We start from the raw sequence: 9349 nt of genomic DNA on the forward strand, positions 1-9349 counted from the left end.
CTATTCAGATAGCACTAAGTTGGGCAGGCAGAGTAGCTACAATCCCACTTTTAAAATGTGTAACTGTACTTTACTGTTGAAGTATTACAGGAAAATTCTCTGGAGCTGTAAAAAGCATGGGCTGTTCACAACTTGCTCAACAACTCAGGAGAGAGAAGGCACAAACTTCACCCCCTGCTTTATCAAAACATGCACACATTTGGGAGCCACCTGCTTTCACAGCGATGCTTCCTTCACCAGCAAACCTTCGCATTTTCCCCTTCTGAATCACTGTGTGACAGTGAATCACCGATGATCTTCAGTGGCGGGACCAAAAATAGGGCTGGGCTCAGAGAAATGCTGGGCTGGGTACAACCTTTCCTATGTTCAGCCCTGGGTCTCCCAAGCAACAGTGAGCCTGCTGTTCTACCTCCCAATACTTCAGATGCTCCTGGGAGCAGTCACCTTCCCCTGCTCCACGGGCTATTTCTGCAGCGCTGCACTCACGGAGCCGAGAAGCCGCGGCAACAGGAGCCGCATTAGCATGCGGTGAAGTTTGCACCCCGGGTAATTATGGTTTTCTTTGTCACAGTGAATCACTGCATGTGAAATTACGGCAATTTCCCTATGCATAGATGTAGTTGATAAATCAAAGCTGCTTACTAGATAATAACCGTGCTTCAGGTGGCTCCCAAAGAAATGCTGCCTTCCAAATTACGGTGAAGCATGGCCCAGCCTCAAAGCCTTCATGCCTAAACAGAGAAAACTCAGCTCCTTTCACTGCTGTCTGTAAGGTTAGCACACCCTCAGCCACTGCAGAGTCTACTGTGAAGGACAGAAAAAACTGCATCTGCCTGGTGACAGCCCATGCGTCCTCTCTCCAAATGTTATTATTTCTGCATCACATTTCTCCATTAAATTTCCTCCCTGTTTTGATAAACAAGTATTTATTTTAGACCCTCAATTTCCATCCTAATCAGCGCTTCTCTAAGACCCTCTAACCCATTTAAACTGCATCTGCTAAGAAACTCTTTGATGCCTATTGTTTATACCTTTCCTTCTTTCTTTGAGTCCACCCACTGGCACTTCCTATATCAAATTCCAATTTCTTGCACTTAGTTTCAAGGCTCTTTCAACTGTCTTTCTAGTCTTGTCTATTACTGCATTTATCAACTTGTTAGTATTTTTGAAGCACCCAGAAACCATGGTAGTGACTGCCACAGAGAAACTCATGAGGAAATTAATCATTCTGCTTCCATTGTAGGACTTCAATCCTGTGCAGTAAGTAAGGCTTGGTGTTCAAACTTCAAAAGAAATCCCCACCACCTTGTCATTAATTCACTAGTCTCTACCTCCTGCACCAGATGAGGCAGAGGTCTTAAGAAAAAAAAAAAAAAAAGAAAACAGTAAGGGAAAGCAAATATTGAAATCTGCACTCCATACCTACGCAAAAAGAGGTGGCATTAAAACTACACGTGCAATGGAACTCTGCTATTTCCTAACCATGGAGTGCTCAGTGTTAGAGTCTGAAGTTCCCTTGAACAACTTCCCCTGTCTGAAATGCCACATCATGGCCCAGAAAAAGTATCAAAGTAGAGGTGATCACTGGGCTTTCAGGTGAAGACACAACTGGTTTTGGGTGGGATTCAGCCTGGGATTGAGGTGTTAAATTTGGTGTCTGACCATAGGGTACACTCCTGAGCCACGTTCACCTTCCACAGTCCCCCCACAGAGATCTGGATCATGCAGTCAGTGCAGCAGGAGCAGCTCTGCTCACTCCACAGCAGACACTTCTGCTCTGCTGAGGAGCCCTGAGGCTGCATGGCCACTCAGAGCAGATCTTCATGGATTACAACACAGGCACCTAGAGAAGCCTGGAAAAGCCTTAAGATAAAATTAAATGTTCATGGCTAAATGCACAGCCAACGCTGAACTGATACTATCTTTCTCTTCTCTTTCTTGCTGCACCTTTTTTTTCTCAGACTGCAAACCTCACAGTAGTTAATCTGGGCCATTGAAAAACACTGCATGCTAGGACTCATGCTGGCCAGATTATTTGGGCCCTAATTGAATAGTATTAGTCGCAACACCACCATCACTTCCATTTTCTCTTTAGAGGTTCCCTTTATGCAGGATTGGTTTGCAGCTCTTCAGCCATCATTTCAGATGCTGCAGATAGCCTGTCTGGCCTCCAGCTGCTGCTCCTGGTCTCACCTGGATGCTGCCAGCCTTCTCTACACAGATGCCTCAGGTCTCCCAGGACATACTGGGCACCCACCCTGCGCTCTTGAACTCATCTCACAAGAGACATCAGCATGAGGGAAAAGCTGGCAGAGACTTCTGATCAGCTGCTGTGAACAATTTAACTGGAAAATGAGCAGTATTAGAAGGTTTTGGGGTTGCATGGACCTTTACAGGTCATCTAGTCGAATCCCACTTCAATGAGTAGGGACATTGCCATGCAGGATCTGGCCAATAGATAAATGGCTTTTCAGGGAACTTATCTGTGTAGTTTCCCAAGGGTTGCTGTCCTGGGGCACTCTTGGACCACGTGCCTGCCTCCACCTCCTCACGCAGAGAACACAGGCACCCCCCCTCACCTTTCTGGCAGCACTCTCTGAAGTAAGGATCAGGTTTACCACCAGTTACTGTAATTGACCAAATTGCCACTGGTAAAGATGCAGTAAGCAGCTGAGTCTTCCCAAGCTCTTCCAAGCTTGCAATATTTAATGTTTCAAGTCCTTTATTTAAACCTAGCTGTATGTTTCTGACCTCTATGTTTATTAAACACATTGAAATTTCTAGCCTTCATGGAGAGAAAAAGTCTATAAACAACCTAACCAACCATAAAAGTTTAAGGCAGTGAAAGGAGCTAAAAATCTACTAGAATGGTACGACAGCTTCGGCTTGACTTGTCTTTGGTTTTTTTAGTGAGGTTATTTTTAGTAGGTTGGGTTGGGTGTTTGGGGATTTTTTTGATTTTTTAATGAAACACCGACACCACCACTTAGGAAGCTGGACTTGATGTCAGACCTCTGTGAGGTTTGAAAGACCTGCGTACAGTTTTGCACCTTTATTGTCTGCCTGCTGCTGCCCTGTATTTGCTCCAGCCAGGTCACATCTCCCGTCATGCAGCTGCATTTGGGGCAGCACAATAAACCTGGATAAGGTCTTGAACTTGCTGAAAATTTTCAAAAATATAGTGAAACTAGCTACCACAGTGCTCCGAGCAAAGACCTTAAAGCTTCTGCACTCCTGACAGAGTTGCCTTCTCAGGATTACTTATTTTCACATGGATAGCAGTAGCCATAAAAAGAGAGGAGAGCAGGGACCCCTCCCCACACCCAAGTTTATGTCAGTCCTCCTCTTGTGCTACACCCTGAAATCGTTGCTGAGTGTCAAGGGGAGAGGGGGATCAGTGACAGAATGACTCCATCCAAACAATGCTGGCGGCTAAAGTACTTGCCTGGGGAGATGAGGGCTTAACTGACTGGTCATTAAAGTTTCATGCAATCCCCACTCTCAAGAGAGCAACTCTCAGCTGTTCACAGCTCCACAGAAAGCACAGACACAGAATAAGGACATGAACCAGAAAGATATTTTAGATCCATCACTTATAATTTACACACCAATGACATACAGCATAAAGACAAAATATACAGATTTTCATATATATGTACATTGATCAACACAGTGCACAATTTAAAGTTATGTTACAATTAAGTGTACAATTTTAAATATGGCTTTATAAACTAGTAATAACAGTGCTAAAATAACGTATGTCTTGTGTAGTTCATAGACAAACAACATAATGCAGCTGCAGCATCAGAGTCCCCATTTAGAAATGTGTTGCTTCATTTTGTTAGTTAAACCTTGTACACTGCAGCTAGCTGGGTATATCCCTTGCCCATATACATCTACATATACTTTATTCTTGCTGGATTGCACACCCCTGTCTTTGGGACTTGCATTCTTCAAGTATCCTGAAAAATAAAAACTTGAATAGTTGAGGAAAGATAAGTCAGAAGAACAAATTAAGAAGTGAGAGAAGAACACATACAATCATAGTGCCCAGTGAAAATACCAACGTGACCAGTGCAGACGAAAAAAGCACTTTTTTTTTAGGGAGCTTAAAAAAGAACAACAGTCACATCTAGTTTGCCTTACTGTCCCCAATAAAGCAAAACTTTACTTAAGTATAATTAGACAGGAATGAGAGAAGTGGTAATTTCGGGGTCACTTGGAAGCTCTGTTGGAAACTCCGGCACTGCTGAAGCAAATGGCACTTTTGTCAGCGACTTCAAAGTGGAGCAGGATTTTATTTATTCCGCAGAACTTGAATGCCTTTTGGAAGCATATGTTTCAGCTTTAACTTGTTGAGCTGAATGTGTAAATCATTACATGAAACCCCACAAACCTTTTTATGCTGCTGTCTGACCAAAAGCCTGTAACAATCTCCTTGGCCTCGAAAAACCTGGGAGTGGTGCAACCAGGGCACAGAACTAAAAGTTTAACACTATAGTGACACACAGAGTTTTCAGTGACTGGCATTCCCGTGCTGTACACAGACTAACACCACTTAACTTTCCAAATTGCTCAGAGAGCTGCAGAAACCTCTGCTAAGAAGTATTTCACACTGGGGCACCTCCATAGGGAATGAACACAGAAGAAGCCCTCCCCACGGCCATCAAAGAGAGGACTGCCCCAAACCAGTGAGATGGAGCTGATTCGTGTTGCAACCCTGCTCTCCACCAAGGCAAAGCTGTGAAGGCTGGAGTCACTGGCCTGAAAATTTAATGCACATGTGCAGTGTGGAGGAACGACATCCCTCCACACCAATACAACAGCCCACGTTCACCAGCAGGCTCAAAGCTCTGCTCACTGCCAAGGCTCACTCCCAAACAGACCCTTGTCTCTGCAGCTCAGCCACAGGATGACAGCAGGCTGATGCCCCACAGGAGGCACAGCTACCAAAATGAGCCCCTGCACAGTCTACCCAGCATTAAGGAATACCCAAGGCACAGCATACACGGATACCCCACAGCATGGAACAACTGCTGAAAGCCTCTGCAGTCATTCAGGGTTACCTCTACTCCTCTGGTTCCGTGGGATTGAACAGTACAACCTGCGTGCTGCTCTGGACCACAGCTGCTGAGAGGTATGGGCATGACTCACACCCACGGGTACCCATTTCCATATCCCAGCTACTGGACCATCCAACTTAATTCTGCATTTAGAGAGCACAATTTACTTTATTAGTATCACATGCCTAAATCATAATTTCACAGTATTTGGGGAGGGAAGGAAGGTTAGGCCAAACAGCTACTTGTCAAAAAACAGCTTCAAATTCTTATTCAAACATCTAAGGACAAGACCCACTTGAATACATCTCCTGCCACAGAAATTTCACTTGGTGAGCTGCCCTGCATAAATCTGCACATAACACGCTTTTCCAGCAGGCAATATTTTGTAAGGCTTAGCATCTGACAGATACAGGCCTTTCAAGGAAAACAGTATGAAACTGTCATGATTACTTGAGCAGACATCACTGACAAAAGCAAATTTGTGCCTGAACTGTTGCTGCAGAAATATTTCAGGCAGTATTTTTTCAAAGAGAATATAGATCTGGAGGGACATTGCCAAGGTTTTAAAGATCAAAATGTGTTACTTGCAGTGCTATAATTGGATGGAAACAGTCCTCCAGATCTGAAACATCAGGTTCAGTTTGGTTTTTAAATCAAACACCACATTTGCAGGATTTCTGTAGGACCTATACATCCCAGCGCCTGTTTCCCCCACTCGGTAACAGTGAGCTCTGCTGACAGAGCCAGTGAGACCGACAGGGGTAAACAAATCCCTTCTGACATGACAGGGTGTCACACAGTCAAACACTGCAATTCACATGAAAAAAAAAAACAACAGACTGCTTCAAATCTAACTCCATTGGAAATGCAGGGCTTGCTTGAACTCCCATTTGCCAAATGAGGGGCAGGCCAATTACTCATTCCTTTAAAGCAGCACTATGGAAACACAAAGGCAGTACTCAGCCTTTGGCACTATTTAGGGTAAAGTAACCAGGGAACAGTGCTGTCTCCTCACTAGGATTTGGGCTCATGCTCCAGCTCATAAGCAGGACAGGAGTCCCACCCATCCAGGGCAACAGTGGCCCCTGAATCCCTCCTAACAGTGAATCCTTCCTTCCTTCACCCCACAGCGAGTTTCTGGCTGTGGCAGAGGGACCTGCAGCCAGGGAAAAACCTTCTGTGGTCTGTATCACCTCAGACATGATGTCCTGGCATCCATCAGCCTCCAGCTCCTGGCAGAAGCTGCTATCCCAGCTCACCTGCTGGGCAGCTGGCAATCCACAGCTGTCCCAGGTTTCATGGCTGCAGAGACACCTGCTGACCCTCAACCCCCACAGCAGCACAGTCAGGATCTCCAGCATCCCCACAATGGACTCACTCGCAATTTTGATCAGTGAGGGAGAAAAAAAAACGAAAAATAAAAAAAAAAACCAAAAGGAAATTAAGATGCTCTCTGACTATTTTTAGTTCTGTACAGCCCCTCAGCACTAACATTAAAAATAGATATGATGGAATGGGAAAAAAAAAAGACTGCAGGACTAAGAAAACGTTGTCCTTTTAGCAAAATTTTGAAAAGTCAAAAACAATTGTTCCCATTTTAAGAAAACATTTTCTTCCCATGCAATCCAAAATAAATGAACACTTTTTAATTTATTTTTTTAAACTTTTTGTTTGTTTGTTTCCCCACAACAATTTACCAAGACATCTTTCAAAAGAAAATGCATGGATTAAATCCTTTTAAAGAGGTCTGACCATCCTTTAATGGTCTTTTAATGACTGGGACTCATCTGCTGCAAGCACATCTTGCAATGCTGAACAAATAGAGAAAGCACAGCCCTCAAACATGCATCAGTAAATGAATGAGAACATCTCCATCAGAATTTCCAACACACTAACGATTTTAAATAGGAGTTTTTTGATGCAGATTCCTTTTATTCAGAATATCAGTACCTACATTTTTGCAGATAAAATCTCTCCTGACTTGGCCATGGAGTTACCCAGGCCATCACCTCTGCACTTTCAAGCCCAAGACTTATCTTCTTGTGCCCTGTTTTTGTGCTTAGTTTCCCAAGAAGGGTCCCATGTAGCTGGATGAAATCTTCCTCTTTGGCTTTGGTTCACTTTGCCATTAATATTTGCCCACAACATTGACTGGAACAAGGCTTCAAGGACATGCCTAGGAAATTGCAGAAACAGGTGTAAATTCACACCAAACTTGTCAGCTCTCACTGCAGTGGCTCCCATGCATGAACAGACCTGGGGTTTCAGTGCAGACAAAGGTGTCCCAAAGGTGTCCCTGCTTTCAAATCCAAGGCTAACTCCAAGTTTCCCCAGAGCAGGCACTTTCCTCTGCAGGAGGCACTCCAGGATTCTAGGGAACAAGCTATTCTTGTGCTGGAGTTATTTCAAGCTCCAGACTCACTACAACTACCAACAATTAACATCCTAAAGCAGTTGTCTGCCCTGTCTGCTCCTAGAACATTTGGTACAATCAACGCATTATAAAAAATTTGCTGAGGGATCCTGATTCATCTAACTGTAAGTCACTGAGAATGTCATAATTAAAATAGGCCACTGACAAAGTCTGCAGTCAAATACCCAATTTTATACGCATTTTTAAAAACACAACAGCTCAGTATGTTTGATATGTTCTCTCTCTATCAAAATCAACTAGTCATGGCCAAGCAACACTGAAGTACATGCTTAACTTCAAAGCTGTGAGTAAATCCAATGGATTTATTCTCATCTCTAACCAGCATTTAGGGAGACATGAAGCATGTCAGAACCTGTGCAATCATTTTGGGATCCAGATCCACAGATATGTCAGCAAAGGCAATTTAAATTAAATTCTAATCATTCTTTCAGTATCTGAATTTCCCCAAACACACGGCAGTGCTGAGGGAACTGTCCCATCTCAGCTCCTCTCGTGCATCAGCTTTAGGGACTGTGCACTGCAAGCCAGCACAGCGCCCAGCAGCCCCTGAAGCACCACCCTAGGCAGCTATAAAACATTCAATTGCCTGGGCCAACATCTTGCAACCACACAGCTGCAACAGTCCTGTGCCTACTAATACCTCAAACTGCTTTGTAACCCTCATGGGTTTGCAATGTCTGTTGGTGAGGAACACAAAGCACCCACTGCTGAGACACACCAGACTTTTAGCAACAAATCCCAGCTCTTTAACCTTGTCTAGAAATAGCAGACAGCAGCCAGGGGCAGTAAAAACATAATTCAAAAACACAGAAGAAATTTGACCAACACACATTCCAGATGAGTTAACACTGACATCTCCCTCCTGCATCAAAGTATTCTAGAGTAGTGATTTCAACCTTCTGCAAAGAACAAAAAACACTAATCAGCTCCTTTCTGCAGGGTTATGTTTTCCTCCATCCTTCCCTGACTGTTTCCAAAAGAACTGGGAGCAGTTCTTTCCTGCAGACCCTGTAATATATGCACGCAAAGTATGGGTAGCTATCAAATAAAATTCCCCTGAAATTTTGCCAAATCACAGATTCTTTTTAGGTTGGAAAAGACCTTTGAGACCATCAAGTCCAAGTGTTAACCTAGCACTACCAAGTCCACCACCAAACAATGTCCCTGAAGTGCCACATCTATGTGGCTTTTAAATACCTCCAGGGGTGGTGACTGGGCAGCCTGTTCCAATGTTTGACAACCCTTTCAGTGAAGTTTTTCCCAATATCCAATCCAAACGTCCCCTGGCACACCTTGAGACCATTTCTCTTATCCTAGAGCTTGTTACCTGGGAGAAGAGACCAACCCCCACCTTGCTACAACCTCCTTTCAGGCAGTTGTAGAGAGCAATAAGGTCTCTCCTGAGACTCCTCTTCTCCAGGCTAAACATCCCCGCTCCCTCAGCTGCTCCTCACAAGACCTGTGTTCCAGTTCCTTTCACCAAATTCACTGTCCTTCTCTGGATGTGCTCCAGCAGCTCAATGACTTTCTAGTAGTGAAGGGCCCAGAACAGAACACAGGACTCAGGGTGCAGTCTCACCAGTGCTGAGACAGGGGCAAATCACTGCCCTGCTCCTGCTGACACAGGCCAGGGCGCTGCATGCATCTGATGCACCTCAACACACCACTGGCTTATACTGACATGGCAGTCAACCAACACCATCAGGGCCTTTTCATTACAGCATCCATCATTTTCTTCCATGGAATAAAGCTGTGCCAGTCATACCTCTTCCATTTTTGTCCTCAACCCATTGCTGTAAAGATAAGATAACAACACAAACCAGTTGTGACAAATGCTCCACTTCCCAGAAGT

This window comes from Passer domesticus, chromosome 3 (genome assembly GCF_036417665.1).
Source record: "Passer domesticus isolate bPasDom1 chromosome 3, bPasDom1.hap1, whole genome shotgun sequence".
In the NCBI taxonomy this organism is placed as follows: domain Eukaryota; kingdom Metazoa; phylum Chordata; class Aves; order Passeriformes; family Passeridae; genus Passer; species Passer domesticus.